Source organism: Rana temporaria, chromosome 8 (assembly GCF_905171775.1).
Source record: "Rana temporaria chromosome 8, aRanTem1.1, whole genome shotgun sequence".
Taxonomy (NCBI): domain Eukaryota; kingdom Metazoa; phylum Chordata; class Amphibia; order Anura; family Ranidae; genus Rana; species Rana temporaria.
This window is the reverse complement of record NC_053496.1, coordinates 184860237-184876758: the sequence shown is the minus strand read 5'-3', so window position 1 is coordinate 184876758 and position 16522 is coordinate 184860237. Positions and strand designations below refer to the sequence as shown.

Sequence of the window (16522 nt, the reverse complement as noted above, 5' to 3'; positions counted from 1 at the left end):
AAGTTATTGCCCTGCTTAGCTTAGTATCGCCCGCAAATACAGAGATTGCGCTGCTTACCCCGTCCTCCAGGTCGTTTATGAACAAATTAAACAGGATTGGTCCTAGGACAGAACCCTGGGGGACCCCACTACCCACCCCTGACCCTTCCAGAGTACTCCCCATTTATCACCACCCTCTGAACTCGCCCTTGTAGCCAGTTTTTAATCCATGTACTCAACCTATGGTCCATGTACTCACCCTATGGTCCATGCCAACAGACCTTACTTTGTACAGTAAACGTTTATGGGGAACTGTGTCAAACTGTGTGATCTTTAAGGGTGTTAGTATTTCCATTTTTATGACAAGGTAAAAATTTCCTTCTCCCACTGACCACTGATATAAGGGGGTCCTTCTCCCATTGGTCACTAATGTAAAGGACCACTACACTGGCTACTAGGAATGAGCCCGGGGTTTAGCTGTTGTAGAGGAAAGATGAGATGGAGGTTTTAAATGATTGTGACCCCCTGTTCGGCAGAAGGGGTGGGTGCTTGCAACCACCATGCCCCTAGGAACAATTGGGCAGGGTTAGCGGTGACATCACTGACATAATATGGCCACAAGCCATATTTGAACAATGATAACACCACTATCCCTACCCTTCCTTTATATAGCTGATAACACCTTAGGTGGCTGTCATTCAGCTAGTGTTACAGTTAAGTACCCCATGCTTATTCACATGGTGGGGCAAAATCTCAGTGCCCCATACTATTTTTTTTTTAAATCCAACAAAAGTTTTATTTAGTTTGCAGAGGTACAAGGCATACATAATCCCCTCGAGCCCCATACTATTTAAGTTATTTCCAGCTTCCAATAAGCCTCTTGCCCACAGGTCCCAACAACCACAGCCAGGGTTGTGGAGATGAGGCCCTTGTCCTCACCAAAATGGGGGCAAGGTGGTTTGCCAGGGAAGGGCCTTCCTTGGCAGAGGACACTACTGTGGGGTGGAGGTGATGTGAGAGGGGCAGAGGACACTACTGTGGGGTGGAGGTGATGTGAGAAGGGCAGAGGACACTACTGTGGGATGGAGGTGATGTGAGAGGGGCAGAGGACACTACTGTGGGGTGGAGGTGATGTGAGAGGGGCAGAGGACACTACTGGGGGGTGGAGGTGATGTGAGAGGGGCAGAGGACTCTACAGTGGGGTGGAGGTGATGTGAGAGGGCAGAGGACACTACTGTGGTGTGGAGGTGATGTGAGAGGGCAGAGGACACTACTGCGGTGTGGAGGTGATGTGAGAGGGACAGAGGACACTATTGGGGGAGGGGGTGATAAGAGAGGGGCAAAGTACTCTACAGTGGGGTGGAGGTGATGTGACAGAGGCAGAGGACACTACTGTGGGGTGGAGGTGATGTGAGAGGGGCAGAGGACACTATTGTGGTGTGGAGGTGATGTGAGAGGGCAGAGGACACTACTGGGGGAGGGGGTGATGTGAGAGGGGCAGAGGACACTACTGGGGGAGGGGGTGATGTGAGAGGGGTAGAGGACACTACTGTGGCTGTGGGGGTGATGTGAGAGGGCAGAGGACACTACTGTGGTGTGGAGGTGATGTGAGAGGGGCAGAGGAAACTACTGGGGGAGGGGGTGATAAGAGAGGGGCAGAGCACTCTACAGTGGGGTGGAGGTGATGTGACAGAGGCAGAGGACACTACTGTGGGGTGGAGGTGATGTGAGAGGGGCAGAGGACACTACTGTGGGGTGGAGGTGATGTGAGAGGGGCAGAGGACACTACTGTGGGGTGGAGGTGATGTGAGAGGGGCAGAGGACACTACTGTGGCTGGTGGGGTGATGTGAGAGGGGTAGAGGACACTACTGTGGCTGGGGGGGGGGGGGGTGATGTGAGAGGGGCAGAGGACACTACTGTGGCTGGGGGGGGTGATGTGAGAGGGGCAGAGGACACCACTGTGGCTGGTGGGGTGATGTGAGAGGGGTAGAGGACACTACTGTGGCTGGGGGGGGGGTGATGTGAGAGGGGCAGAGGACACTACTGTGGCTGGGGGGGGGGGGGTGATGTGAGAGGGGCAGAGGACACCACTGTGGCTGGTGGGGTGATGTGAGAGGGGTAGAGGACACTACTGTGGCTGGGGGGGGGGGGGTGATGTGAGAGGGGCAAAGGACACTACTGTGGCTGGGGAGGGGGGGTGATGTGAGAGGGGCAGAGGACACCACTGTGGCTGGTGGGGTGATGTGAGAGGGGTAGAGGACACTACTGTGGCGGGGGGGGGGGGGGTGATGTGAGAGGGGCAGAGGACACCACTGTGGCTGGTGGGGTGATGTGAGAGGGGTAGAGGACACTACTGTGGCTGGGGGGGAGGGGTGATGTGAGAGGAGCAGAGGACACTACTGTGGCTGGGGAGGGGTGGTGTGAGAGGGGCAGAGGACACCACTGTGGCTGGTGGGGTGATGTGAGAGGGGTAGAGGACACTACTGTGGCTGGGGGGGGGGGGGGGTGATGTGAGAGGGGCAGAGGACACCACTGTGGAGAACGGTGCTGTGGGGGAGATTATGTGAAGTGGGGATTTAGGATACTGATGTTAGAACAGGATTGTGATATAAGAAGTATGAAGGACCTGAGTCATTGGACAAACATGGGATGGAAGAAAATGTTACTAATCTCTGAATTTGAATTGAATAGCCCTGTCTTAGATGCCTGGTAAACCCCGCTTGAGTCAAGCCCAGGGCAGTTCACCTCATCCCTAGTTGAGAGTCAGCGACTGCAGTTATCCTGGTACCCAGTGATAACGTCCCCGTCTATCCCATTCAGCTGTCAACGGAGAATTCCCCGCTAAGTGAATTTGAACAAAGGGGCAGCGTGGGGTGTCCTCCCCCTAAAATTCATACCAGATCCTTGGGGTTTACTATGAATCTTAAGGCAGGGCTCGACAAAATCCGGGCGCCAGGTTGCAATTGCGACAAGAAATTGTGACCTGGCGCCCGCCGGTAATTGAGGCCGCAAAGCCGCGGCCTCAGTTACCGGCCGTCACAGGCCTGGCGATCGCGCTGCGGGGGCGGACGGAGGCACAGTGAAAAAGAAAAAAAGCAGGAGATGCCTCCCAAAATCCATACTAGACCCGTATCCAAGCCCACAGCCTTGGAAAAAAGGAAGGTATACTTACCTAATCCTCCACACACAAGACCCCGTGCTCCAGCATTCTTGAGTTGTGGACTGTTCTTGATGTCATAAAGGCCAGAAATGGGTCTTTAGATCAGGAACAGTCCACCGCTGGACAGTGGGGGGAGTGCCGTTTTCTGGTGGAACGAGGGATCAGGTGAGTAAAAGGATTTCTCCTCACCCCCTAGACAAAACCAGCAGCTGACCCCAGCTCAACTGTATGGGAAAACCATTTCTTGCTTGGGTTGGGCTTTAATTCAATAGTTGGTTTAATTACCTTATGTTTTTCAATGACTACTGTACTCACAAAGACATGCGTATGATCTCAGGAATTTGTATGAATCCATGCCTGACAAAGGAAGCCAAGAGGTCCATTTATCAAATATTAGTTGGAGGATTATGACAAACGTAGGCCCAGCCGTGACAAAATATAGCCGTATTTTAATTAACACAGTGGTTTCCTATGATCATCAGCTCCATCTAGTGGCTATAATTCAGTATTTTTCCATAAATACCTGTATTAGGAAAAATAGCAATACCAATTTATGGCCATTAGATGGAGCTGATGATCACAGGAAATCACTTAATGAAATAAAATACGGCCACAATTCGCCATGGCTGAGCAAACGTGTCGCATTTATTCAACTATTTTTTTTTTTTTTAGACCTGCGTTTGTGAAATCTTCCCCCACAAAATGTATTCAGCCAATGAGAGGTAGTGACTCAATTTTTATTTTAAAAAGCCTAGAGGACTGCCTTTTAGGTGGTGGGGTTAACGCGTTTCGTCCTGGAAGACGACTTGAGAAAACAGACCTCTTGCAAGAGTTTACACCACAAAATGTACTCAGCCAATGAGAGGGAATGACTCAATTTTTATTTTTCTCCTGCTATCAATGGCCAACACGGTACAACACTTCATCCATGTCTTTGGTGATCTCTGATCTCCTTATGAAGTGTTTCTTACGTGATGAAGATCAGCCATGGAGTATATCTGAGGTGTATATCAGGGTGTGCTTCTTCCCCACATGTCCAGCAACATTCATATACAAGACATTTCCCGCACTCTCTAATACACCTCGAGGGTTGTGTGGGACCCCTGATGTACAGGAAGACAGGACTTCAGTGAGGAACATTTCCCTCACTCAGGACAGAAACGTGGCTTCTCCCCCGTGTGAGATCTCTGATGTCTGAAAAAATAGGACTTCTCAGAAAAACATTTCCCTCACTCTGAACAGGATTACGGCCTTTTCTCTGTGTGAGATTTCTGATGTTTGTTAAGATTGGGCTTCTGTGAAAAACGTTTTCCACACTCAGGACAGCAATACGGCTTCTCTCCCGTGTGAGTTCTCTGATGTGTGACAAGATCTGACTTCCTTGAAAAAAAAATCCCGCACTCAGCACAAAAATGTGGCTTCTCACCTGTGTGCAATCTCTGATGTCTGTGAAGACTGCCCTTCTTTGAAAAAAATTTCCCGCACTCAGTACAGGAATACGGCTTCTTATTCATGCAAGACTTTTGATGTGCGATAAGATTTGATTTTTTTGCGAAACATTTCCCGCACTCAGTACAGGAATACGGCTTCCCACTCATGCAAGACTTTTGATGTGCGATAAGATTTGATTTTTTTGCAAAACATTTCCCGCACTCAGAACAGGAATACGGCTTCTCCCCTGTGTGGCACCTCTGATGTGTGACAAGTTCTGATTTTTGCACAAAACATTTCCCACACTCAGAACAGGTATACTGCTTCTCACCCCTGTGATATTTCTGATGTGTGTAAAGATTTCCCTTCTCTGAAAAACATTTCCCGCACTCAAAACAGGAATATGGCTTCTCACCCGTGTGAGTTCGCTGATGTCTGTAAAGATTGTATTTCTCTAAAAAACATTTTCCGCACTCAGGACAGCTATCTGTCTTTTCACCTGTGTGAGATCTTTGATGCACTATAAGATGTGATTTAAAACGGAAACACTTTCCGCACTCAGTACAGGAAAACTTCTTATCTGTTGGAAGGACGGCACCGTCCCGCACAGTCTGAGGTTCCTCAGGATAAGAGGAATACGATGGTCCGGCACCGTCCCGCACAGTCTGAGGTTCCTCGGGATAAGAGGAATACGATGGTCCGGCACCGCCCCGCACAGTCTGAGGTTCCTCGGGATAAGAGGAATACGATGGTCCGGCACCGTCCCTCACAGTCTGAGGTTCCTCAGGATAAGAGGAATACGATGGTCCGGCACCATCCCGCACAGTCTGAGGTTCCTCAGGATAAGAGGAAGACGATGGTCCGGCACCGCCCCGCACAGTCTGAGGTTCCTCAGGATAAGAGGAATACGATGGTCTGGCACCGTCCCGCACAGTCTGAGGTTCCTCAGGATAAGAGGAATACGATGCTCCGGCACCGTCCCGCACAGTCTGAGGTTCCTCAGGATAAGAGGAATACGATGGTCCGGCACCGTCCCGCACAGTCTGAGGTTCCTCAGGATAAGAGGAATACGATAGTCCGGCACCGTCCCGCACAGTCTGAGGTTCCTCAGGATAAGAGGAATACGATGGTCCATCTACACTGTGTGGTGCCGGATGGACATTTGAGGTAGTCGGGTTTTCTCCTGGACTATACTGTGTGATGTCCTCATCTTCTACTTTACAGTCTGGAGACAAAGTGAGACAATCCTCTGAGGTTTTCCTCATCTCCCGTCCATCTACTAAAATAGAAATACAAAGATTATTACTAGACATGAGCCGATTGGTTCCCCTAAACCAGGAAAAAGAGTTACAGGGTAAGGATTCCCACTGTGAAGAGACACGGGCGGACCATGCTGCTTAATATGGGATACATTTTATTAGAAAAAAATATTTAATATAAAAAGGGCAGCCAAGGCCAGGTACCCACCACCAACACCAGGATAATGTTAAAATTAGACAAAGTTGTCTGTTAAGAGCGGCTGCATCGCGCTCTGACCATGCATACACACACTTGTAACAGGGTTATTGTTAATAAAGGTAGGTAATATCAATGGACCAGACTCCGGAGCTCAATATCATAAACCATACATAACAAAAAAGTCCGCTCTATCAAAATAGGTTTGATTGGAAACCTCCTTTGGTCTCCAAAAGAAAACCCCAGAAATGCCGCGTACACACGATCAGGCTTTTGCTTGGCCAAATCACATCGGAATTCTACTGGAGAAAAATAGAACACGTTCTATATCTAAACTCTGATGGAATTCATCGGAATTTCCGATGAAAAAACTGATTGGGGCGACTCACATGATAGGAAAATTCGATGGAAAAAGTCAGTTGGACTTTTTCCATCGGAAAATTCCGATCTTCTGTACACAGCATTAGAGGTGATTTACCACTTCCCGCCCGGTCAATGGACAATTGACGTCCGGGAAGTGGTTGTGAAATCCTGACTGGACGTCTATTGACGTCCTGCAGGATTTCATGCCGGCGCGTGCCCGTGGGGGCGTGCGGCGTGTCGATCGGTGATGCGGGGTGTCAGTCTGTTGATGGCTCTTCCTCACTCGCGTCTGACAGACGCGAGGAGAGTCGATCAGCGCAGCCCCCCCTCGGATGCCCACACTGGACCCATGGACCATTTGATTACATGACGGTCATACCATTTACGTTTTTAATTTTCATATATGAGGGTCTCATTACTGCACATTGCACTTTATTATGTTTACATACTAATGTCACTATATACAGTATGTATGCTGATGTTGGGTTATACATAGTGCTTCACTTTTTTTACTTTGTTTATTATGTAATTTATGTTGGATTATAGTGCTGGCTTCTATCTTTGTCATACTTTAGCGCAGTCATTTTTTTTTTATAACGTTTCTATCAGATTTTTATCAACAGATCAAAGTCTGTGCAATAGATAGAAGGTAGAGAGCAGAAGTCAGGACTATGTACAAGACAGAATATAAGATACAACAGATAGGACTATATAGTATCTGGACTAAATAATGCACAACATAGTGTTAATGACCCACCTGTGCTGATCTCTGTAGGAGTGTCCTCCTCTATAAATGTCCCCGTTATTCCATCCTCCTCCATAGACTGCTGATCATCCCTCACATACGTCTCCTCTTCTTCTGATTTCACCTCAAATTCTATATCGATTGGATCTCCACTCTAAACCAAGAGAATGAGAGAGAATATCATCTGTAAGATATAAACTTTATGATTGTGACATCACATAAAATATCTGCACATCGTCTCTCAAAGTCTTTGTTTTATAATCTCCGTCCCACCAACCTTGCAATAGGGAGGGGTGGTGCGACCTTCCTGTGTGGAATCCCGGGAATACAGAGGACGGGGACATCTCTCTGGTGGGTTTCTGTAGCTGGATGACTCCACCATGGTGTCCTGGTACAGATCTTTGTGTCCTTTAGGAAACTCCTCCATCCCCCCATCCTCATCATCCTCCTCTTTTATCTCTCCTTTAACCTCAACTTTAGGATCTCTCAGGTTTCCGCTCTGAATATAGAATAAAACATTCATTATAATAAACATGTTTGTGTATAAATCATAACTACCAATAATTGTTCCTCATCTACCTGATGATGGTGGGGGATGGTGTGTTCTTCCTCCATCACCCCATCCTCATCATCCTCCTCTTTTATCTCTCCTTTAACCTCAACTTTAGGATCTCTCAGGTTTCCACTCTGAATATAGAATAAAAATGACATCAATGGTAACAATGCAGATAATGTACAGATCCTAATGATACTATCAGTGATTGTTCCTCATCTACCTGATGATGGTGGGGGATGGTGTGACCTTCCTGTGTGGAATCCCGGGAATACAGAGGACGGGGACATCTCTCTGGTGGGTTCCCATTACTGGATCCATCTGTAGGAAACACACACACTGACTGAATACATTGTTTCTATGTGTTTATCAGATGATGGGGGATCTAGGTGGAGCCTCCGTACTGCTCTCTCCTTTACAATAAAGTCTCCTCTTACCCGGTGATGTGAGGGGCGGCTGATTGTCCATCATGACGTCCTTGTAGAGATCCTTGTGTCCTTCTAAATACTCCCACTCCTCCATGGAGAAATAGACAGTGACATCCTGACACCTTATAGGAACCTGACACACACAATGATACAGTCACCATCCAGACACACCCCTTGTCTGTTACTGGATAATGTCCCAGAATCCTCCTCACCTCTCCTGTCAGCAGCTCCATCATCTTCTTGGTGACTTCTAGAATCTTCTCCATGTTGTGTCTCTCAGGTTTTAGGGAGTCACATGGAGGCACTGTGATGGTCATATGATCACCTGACTTCACAAGAGGAAATCTCTGTATTGGAAAACCAATAGGAATGTCATGTTAGACTCCCAGAATCCTCCTCACCTCTCCGGTCAGGTCTGTGTTTTATTAATAGAGATAAGAGTGATGTCATGTGACCTCCCAGAATCCTCCTCACCTCTCCGGTCAGGTCTGTGTTTTATTAATAGAGATAAGAGTGATGTCATGTGACCTCCCAGAATCCTCCTCATCTCTCCGGTCAGGTCTGTGTATTATTAATAGAGATAAGAGTGATGTCATGTGACCTCCCAGGATCCTCCTCACCTCTCTGGTCAGGTCTGTGTATTATTAATAGAGATAAGTGTGATGTCATGTGACCTCCCAGAATCCTCCTCACCTCTCCGGTCAGGTCTGTGTTTTATTAATAGAGATAAGAGTGATGTCATGTGACCTCCCAGAATCCCCCTCACCTCTCCGGTCAGGTCTGTGTTTTATTAATAGAGATAAGAGTGATGTGATGTGACCTCCCAGAATCCTCCTCACCTCTCCAGTCAGCAGGTAGATGATCTCCAGGTTGAGGTTTAGTATCTTCTCAGTCATGTGACTCCGGTCTCTCTGCTTGATTGACTCGTTGTCATCGACATTTGAGTCCACCATCTCTGGTAAGAGTACATACCCCATTATTTTGATTGAAGATACAACACCTCAATGTTTCCACGTGTTCACAATATCACTGTGCTTCACTCCTGAGCAACAACTATTTTATACTGGACTTTATGGTTCATTCATTAGGACATTTCCCATAATCTTCCATATACGAGTTATATTTATATATGTTATGTTTTCACACTTTGTGACCTACCTTCATGTGTATAGCAACATTTAATTATTTGAATATTGCTTACTCAACTTTTTAGCGCTCCATTTTCCATTTACCTTGTTCACCAATTTGTGTCACATTTGTATGTAGCAGCTTTCCACGTTTCTCCATTGGGTTAGCGCAGTATTATTCACTTGTTACACTTTCTATTCTCTCCAATTTCCTAAAAGCGGAGTTCCACCCAAAAGTGGAACTTCCGCTCATTTGTCCCCCCTCCGGTGTCACATTTGGCACCTTTCAGGGGGGAAGGGATACCTTTGACAGGTACCCTGTTCCCACTCCTGGGAGCCACAGCCGCCACGACTGTTGACATCATGGCTTGGCTCCTTCCTCTGCTGCCGGGCCAGTAGGAGAGAGGAGCGGAGGGCATGCGCAGTAGGGTTCCCAGCGTGAAGCTGTAAGACCTTGTACACACGATAGGTTAACCAGAGGACAACGGTCTGATGGACCGTGTTCATAGGTCAAAACTGATCGTGTGTGGGCCCCATAGGTTATTTAACCATCGGTTAAAAAAAAAGCCAACTTGCTTTAAATTTAACCTATGGATTCCTAACCGATATGTCAAAACCGATCGTTAGTAGGCACGATCAGCGGTTATAAATCATCGCATGCTCAGAATCAAGTCGACGCATGCTTGGAAGCATTGAACTTCATTTTTTTCAGCACGTCGTTGTGTTTTACGTCACCGCATTCTGACACGATCGGTTATTTAACCGATGGTGTGTGGGCGCGATGGACCATCAGTCAGCTTCATCGGTTAACCTATGACAACGGTCCTTCAGACTGTTCTCATCGGATGGACTGATCGTGTGTACGAGGCTTAAGGCTACACTGCCAGGTTTCCTTACCCGCTATGGTGGCAGCACCCGACAGCTGATGGCACTCCATCATTGTGTTGGCTGCATATTGTAATGATTGCCCATTGGCTGCCTGTGTAGTGTTGCCCGTTGTAGACCATATATGGTCATTGTCTTGTCTATTTATTGTCAGTACTGTTTCTTTAGAGGCCCACATTACTAGAGCTTATCTCCAAAATGAAGAGAATATTACAGCCCTATAAGTGGGGGAATGTTCTGCCCCTGAAGGGGTTAATCAGTCTATCATGAATGCTGCTGCCACCTTACAAACCGCTCAGTGTCTGCTACCCCTCTCTGCCATTCCCTCCACTGGCTTCCGGTCACCCAATGAATAAAGTTGAAAGTACTAACAACAACTTACAAAGCCATCCAGAACTCGGACCCCAGCTACATCACTAACTTGGTCTCACAATAAAAACCAAATTGTTCTCTTTGTTCCTCCTGACCCTTACACCTCCCAAGACGTCCTGCTCTCTAGCTCCCTCTTCCACTGCTCCCACACTCGCCTCCAGGACTTCTCCCAAGCCTCTCCCATCCTTTGGAATTACCTACCCCAATCTGTCCAACTATCTCCTACTCTATTCACTGTTAGGCGATCCCTGAAAACCTTTCTCTTTAGAGAAGTCTACCCTGCCTCCACCTAACACAGTGGTTCTCAACTGTCTAGGGCCGTGACCCCTTGATAAAATTTCCCCAAGTTGTGGGGACCCCTAACAGTAAAATTATATTCATAGCGTGGGTTGTCAGCACCCAAGGCAAGACAAGTAATTTACGCCCCTGACCCACAGACATTTAGCGCTCCCTGAGTCCTTGTAATGGCAACTATAATCGCAGGTAGTGTCACTCACTGTCTCCGGCTTCACTGTGTCTCCAGCTCTGTGGCGTCTCGTAGCAGTGACACCTATGCCGAAATCAGGAGATAGGGTCTCCTCCAGCCCCTCCCACTTCACATTCCTCACCAGTCAGCTGACCTCTAGTCTTTGCCCCCCCCCCCCCAGCCAATGTCGTAAACTGAATGGGCACCTGCGAAGAGGCTGAGTGGGAAGCTGCGGGCTCCAGGAACAGCCCAGATGGGTGGCCACATGCTCCAGGGATAGTCCTGCTGGGTGGCTGCAAAAATGCTGGGAGAGTAATACGGGCTTCAGGAACAGCCCAGGATTCGGTGACCCCTGGTAAATCATCATTTGACCGCTGAAGGGGTCCCGACCCTCAGGTTGAGAACCACTGACCTAACAACTTTACTTTTATTTTCTCCATCAGCTCATCCCCACAGTTATTACCTTTTGTATCACTTGATCCTCCCTCCTAGATTGTAAGCTTTAAAGAGCCGGGCCCTCTGATTCCCCCTTTATTTAAATGTGGTGTAATTATACTGTCTGCCCTCACATTGTAAAGCGCTACACAAGTTGTTGGTGCTATATAAATCCTGTATAGCAATAATCTAGGTTTCCACACTATATATGTTTGTATCATCATCTGCTGGAGATAAAAGACGTCACAGTGACTATGGAGGACGAGGACGGACATGACGGGGTTACTGGGTGTAAATAGAAGATAAGATCTTATTACCTTTTCTGCAACGACTTCAGCAACGTCTCCTCTCTACTTCCTCCTGACTCACCTCTCACCTGGAACTTCCTATTTATACCTGACATCACTTCCTGTCTGTAACTGACATCACTTCCTATTTGTAACTGACATCACTTCCTATTTTCCATAGAGACTTCCTGTCTGGGTAGAAGTGAGATCACCACCTTGTGGAAACTGCAGAATCAAGAAACGTCTCGTAGTGTGAACACGGCCTTGTGCTGTGTGGGTATGTATGGTATGACTGTGCTGCATACCTCCCAACTGTCCCTGATTTCGAGGGACTGTCCCTGATTTGGAGCAATGTCCCTCTGTCCCTCATTCTCCTCATTTATCCCTCATTTTGGTCTGATCTATATAGATGTATGTAAAATGCACTTTTTATCTATCAAAAATCGTTTCCCAGCCCTAAACTTTCATCTCATTTGTAAATTCCAAAAGCCAATATAAAGGAATAGTAGTGGTAAAAAAAAAAAGCACTTGTGGGTTTAACCAATCTTATTTTTTGTACAATTCTCCTTTAAGGGGGCATGGCAAGGGGTGTGTCCTATGCCTGCATACTTTTTCTGATAGGTGTCCCTCATTCCCATCTCAGAAAGTTGGGAGGTATGGTGCTGGGTCCTGGCATTGTGTAAGAGGAGGTAAATGGCCCACATGGTTCACAAGGTTGCAGATTGAGGAGCTCCATAATATCTATTATGAATTGAGAAAAGTGGATTTCTCCCATTGACTTAATAGGGTTGTAAAGGTACAATTTATTTTCCTAAATAGCTTCCTTTACCTTAGTGCAGTCCTCCTTCACTTACCTCATCCTTCCATTTTGCTTTTAAATGTCCTTATTTCTTCTGAGAAATCCTCACTTCCTGTTCTTCTGTCTGTAACTCCACACAGTAATGCAAGGTTTTCTCCCTGGTGTGGAGTGTCCTGCTCGCCCCCTCCCTTGGACTACAGGAGAGTCAGGATGCTCTCTACATTGCAGATAGAGAAAGGAGCTGTGTGTTAGTGGGCGTCCTGACTCTCCTATAGTCCAAGGGAGGGGGCGAGCACGACACTCCACACCAGGGAGAAAGCCTCACATTACTGTGTGGAGTTACAGACAGAAGAACAGGAAGTGAGGATTTCTCAGAAGAAATAAGGACTTTTAAAAGCAAAATGGAAGGATGAGGTAAGTGAATGAGGACTGCACTAAGGTAAAGGAAGCTATTTAGGGGGGAAAAAATTGTACCTTTACAACCCCTGTAAGGGGATCCTTCTCCTATTGCTCACCAATGTAAGGGACCACTACACTGACCAATAATATAAGGGGGCCTTCTCCCGTTGGTCGCCAATGTAAGGGAACACCACACTGACCACAGATATAAGGGGGTCCTTCTCCCATTGGTCACCAATGTAAGGGACCACTACACTGGCCACTGATATAAGGGGGTCCTTCTCCCATTGGTCACCAATGTAAGGGACCACTGGATATAAGGGGATCCTTCTTCTCCAGTTGGTCACCAATGTAAGGGACCTCTACACTGAAATTGGTCACCAATATAAAGGGCCACTACACTGATATAAGGGGGATCTTCTCCCACTGGTCACCAATGTAAGGGACCTCTACACTGATATAAGAGGGTCCTTCTCTCATTGGTCACCAATGTAAAGGACCTCTACACTGAAATTGGTCACCAATATAAAAGGCCACTACACTGATATAAGGGGGATCTTCTCCCACTGGTCACCAATGTAAGGGACCTCTACACAGACCACTGATCTAAGGGGATCCTTCTCCCATTGGTCACCAATGTAAGGGACCACTACACTGACCACTGATATAAGAGGGCCCTTCTCCTACTATTGGACACCACCCCCGCCATATTTCCTATGCCTTTTTTCTACCCTACCTGTGGTACCGGAATGGCAGATGTTGTCATGTAGGGGGAGGGAGACAAGTGAACATCAGTTCTAAGAGACCCCTGATGTCTCATTAAATAGAACAATATCCTATCACATAGGAGGCTATTGGTCCCTTACGCAAAATAAAAAAAACTAGGTGAAAAAGTTACACCCAAACACTTAAACTCCTTTCTCCCACATTTTTGAGCCCCAATGTAGACGCACATATCGCAGGCGTATACATAGGAAAATGTTGATTGCACTACACACGTTACATATCCCTGTGCACACTGGAGTGAGAGCAACAATTCCAGGCCTATTATTCAGTTCTGTCCACATTCACCTGTCCACCATTTTCCATTACTACTCCCCAGTGATGGAGTGGGCCCCGCTGTCCACTCTGCGCAGGCTCCACATGTGCACTTAACTTAACTCTCGAACTTCCGTACATCTCTACGGGAGGGGAACCTCTGTGGCGTGAATTTGCTCCCAATGCTCTGGGAGACAGACCGCTGGCCGAAAGAGAGTCGAAAACATCTCCTTCGCTGCTAGAGCCATCAATAACAGGGACACGCCATCAACAGGCTGCTTATCAAACTGCATTCTTGGCAAACACGTATATCTTCACATTACTCCATTCGACACCGATATCTTCATACCCCAATGTGTTAAGACCCACTTGGTGAACTATGTGTGTGCCAGTTTCCTGCAATACACTTTCAGTAACTTCAGACCAAGCAAGGACAATGTTTCAAAACTTTATTTAATAAAAGTGAAAAAACAATTACAGAGTCAAACAGTCACCGTCGTAATTCTTCCCAACTTCCCCCACTCTAATTACAGGCTGCCCCAGCATACCTGCAAAGGTAGAGTACATGAAAATCCAGTCCTTCAGGGGTACTCTCATGAAATCCTTCAGAGGTGTACTCCAGCGTTGGTGTGTTCATGGTGAACTCCCGGCTTCAGATGTCTTTACATTTCAATGGTGATAGATGAGCTCCTTCTGCTCCTCTTGTGTGTCGTTCTCCATCTCTATCCCTTATGGGCTCCGGTACTCAGCCAATGAGAGGTAATGACTCTATTTTTATTTTAAAAGGCCTAGAGGACTGCCTTTTTAGTGGTGGGGTTAACGTGTTTCGTCCTGGAAGACGACTTGAGAAAACTGACCTCTTGCAAGAGAATAATAGACCTCTAAGTCTCCATTCCACAAAATGTACTCAGCCAATGAGAGGTAATGAATGCATTATTATTTTTCTCCTACTATCATTGGCCAACACGGTACAACACTTCATCCATGTCGTTGGTGATCTCAGGGTATATATCAGGGTGTGCTTCTTCCCCACATGTCCAGCAACATTCATATACAAGACATTTCCTGCACTCAAGGTACTAATACACCTCGAGGGTTGTGTGGGACCCCTGATGTACAGGAAGACAGGACTTCAGTGAGGAACATTTCCCTCACTCAGGACAGGAAAGTAGCTTTTTTTTCACTTGTGAGATCTCTGATGTCTATAAAGATTGGATGTCCTTGAAAAACATTTCCCGCACTCAGGACAAGAATACGGCTTTTCCCCCGTGTGAGACCTTTGATGACTGGCAAGCTCTGATTTTCTTACAAAACATTTTCCGCACTCAGAACATACATGTGGCTTCTCTCCCGTGTGAGACATCTGATGTGTGAGAAGACATGATTTTTGTACAAAATATTTCCCACAGTCAGTACAGGAATACGGCTTCTCCCCGCTGTGCAATCTCTGATGTCTGTGAAGACTGCACTTGTATGAAAAACATTTCCCGCACTCAGCACAGGAATACGGCTTCTCCCCCGTGTGAGACCTCTGATGTGTGACAAGTTCTGCTGTTTGTAAAAAACATTTCCCACACTCGGGACATGCATGCAGTTTTTCCTCCTTGTGAGATCTCTGATGTGTGACAAGATCTGATTTTTCTACATAACATTTTCCACACTCAGAACAGGAATACGGCTTTTCCTCCTTGTGGAGTGTCTGATGTTTGTAAAGATTGGACTTCTGTGAAAAACATTTCCCGCATTTAGAACAGGAATGTGGCTTCTCCCCCGTGTGAGACTTCTGATGTTTAGTAAAATCTGCTTTACGTATAAAAAAATTCCCGCACTCAGTACACGAGAACAGATTCTGGCCCATGTGAGATCTTTTATGCATATTAAGATTGGATTTGAAATGAAACCTCTTCCCACACTCAGTACAGGGAAACCTCTTATCTGTTGGAAGGGCGGCACCGTCCCTCACAGTCTGAGGTTCCTCAGGATAAGAGGAATACGATGGTCTGGCACTGTCCCGCACAGTCTGAGGTTCCTCAGTATAAGAGGAATACGATGGTCCTGCACCGTCCCGTACAGTCTGAGGTTCCTCAGGATAAGAGGAATACGATGGTCTGGCACCGTCCCGCACAGTCTGAGGTTCCTCAGGATAAGAGGAATATGATGGTCCATCTACACTGTGTGGTGCCGGATGGACATTTGAGGTAGTCGGGTTTTCTCCTGGACTATACTGTGTGATGTCCTCATCTTCTACTTTACAGTCTGGAGACAAAGTGAGACAATCCTCTGAGGTTTTCCTCATCTCCCGTCCATCTACTAAAATAGAAATACAAAGATTATTACTAGACATGAGCAGATTAGTTCCCCTAAACCAGGACTCCGCCCACATCAGGCAGCTTTGTCTCTGAGGATCTTACAATTCCCCCCTCAAGGTAACTAGTAAATGGGTCCTCTGATCTCCTACCAGATCATTTCTTTATTCATGGACCTTAGTCAGAGAGTGAGGAAACAACGAGAACTGTCTTTTATGGGAGTGACAGTGACGAGGGGATTATAGGACGAGTGACAGTGAGGAATATATAGTGCAGGGGTCAGGAGTATGTAA

The 16522-nt window shown here is 46.9% G+C and overlaps 1 protein-coding gene and 1 long non-coding RNA gene across 2 annotated transcripts in view; one reads left to right on the top strand and one right to left on the bottom strand.

Annotated features, from left to right (window-relative positions):
• Window positions 1–16522, top strand: part of LOC120909614 (zinc finger protein OZF-like) — a 713034-nt gene that overhangs the window by 232493 nt on the left and 464019 nt on the right. The window lies entirely within an intron of this gene.
• LOC120909695 lies at window positions 3893–14887 on the bottom strand. The gene is made up of 2 exons (XR_005741357.1): window positions 14781–14887; window positions 3893–3960 (listed from the first exon to the last, which is right to left on the bottom strand). It is a non-coding gene; the product is annotated as an uncharacterized LOC120909695 (long non-coding RNA).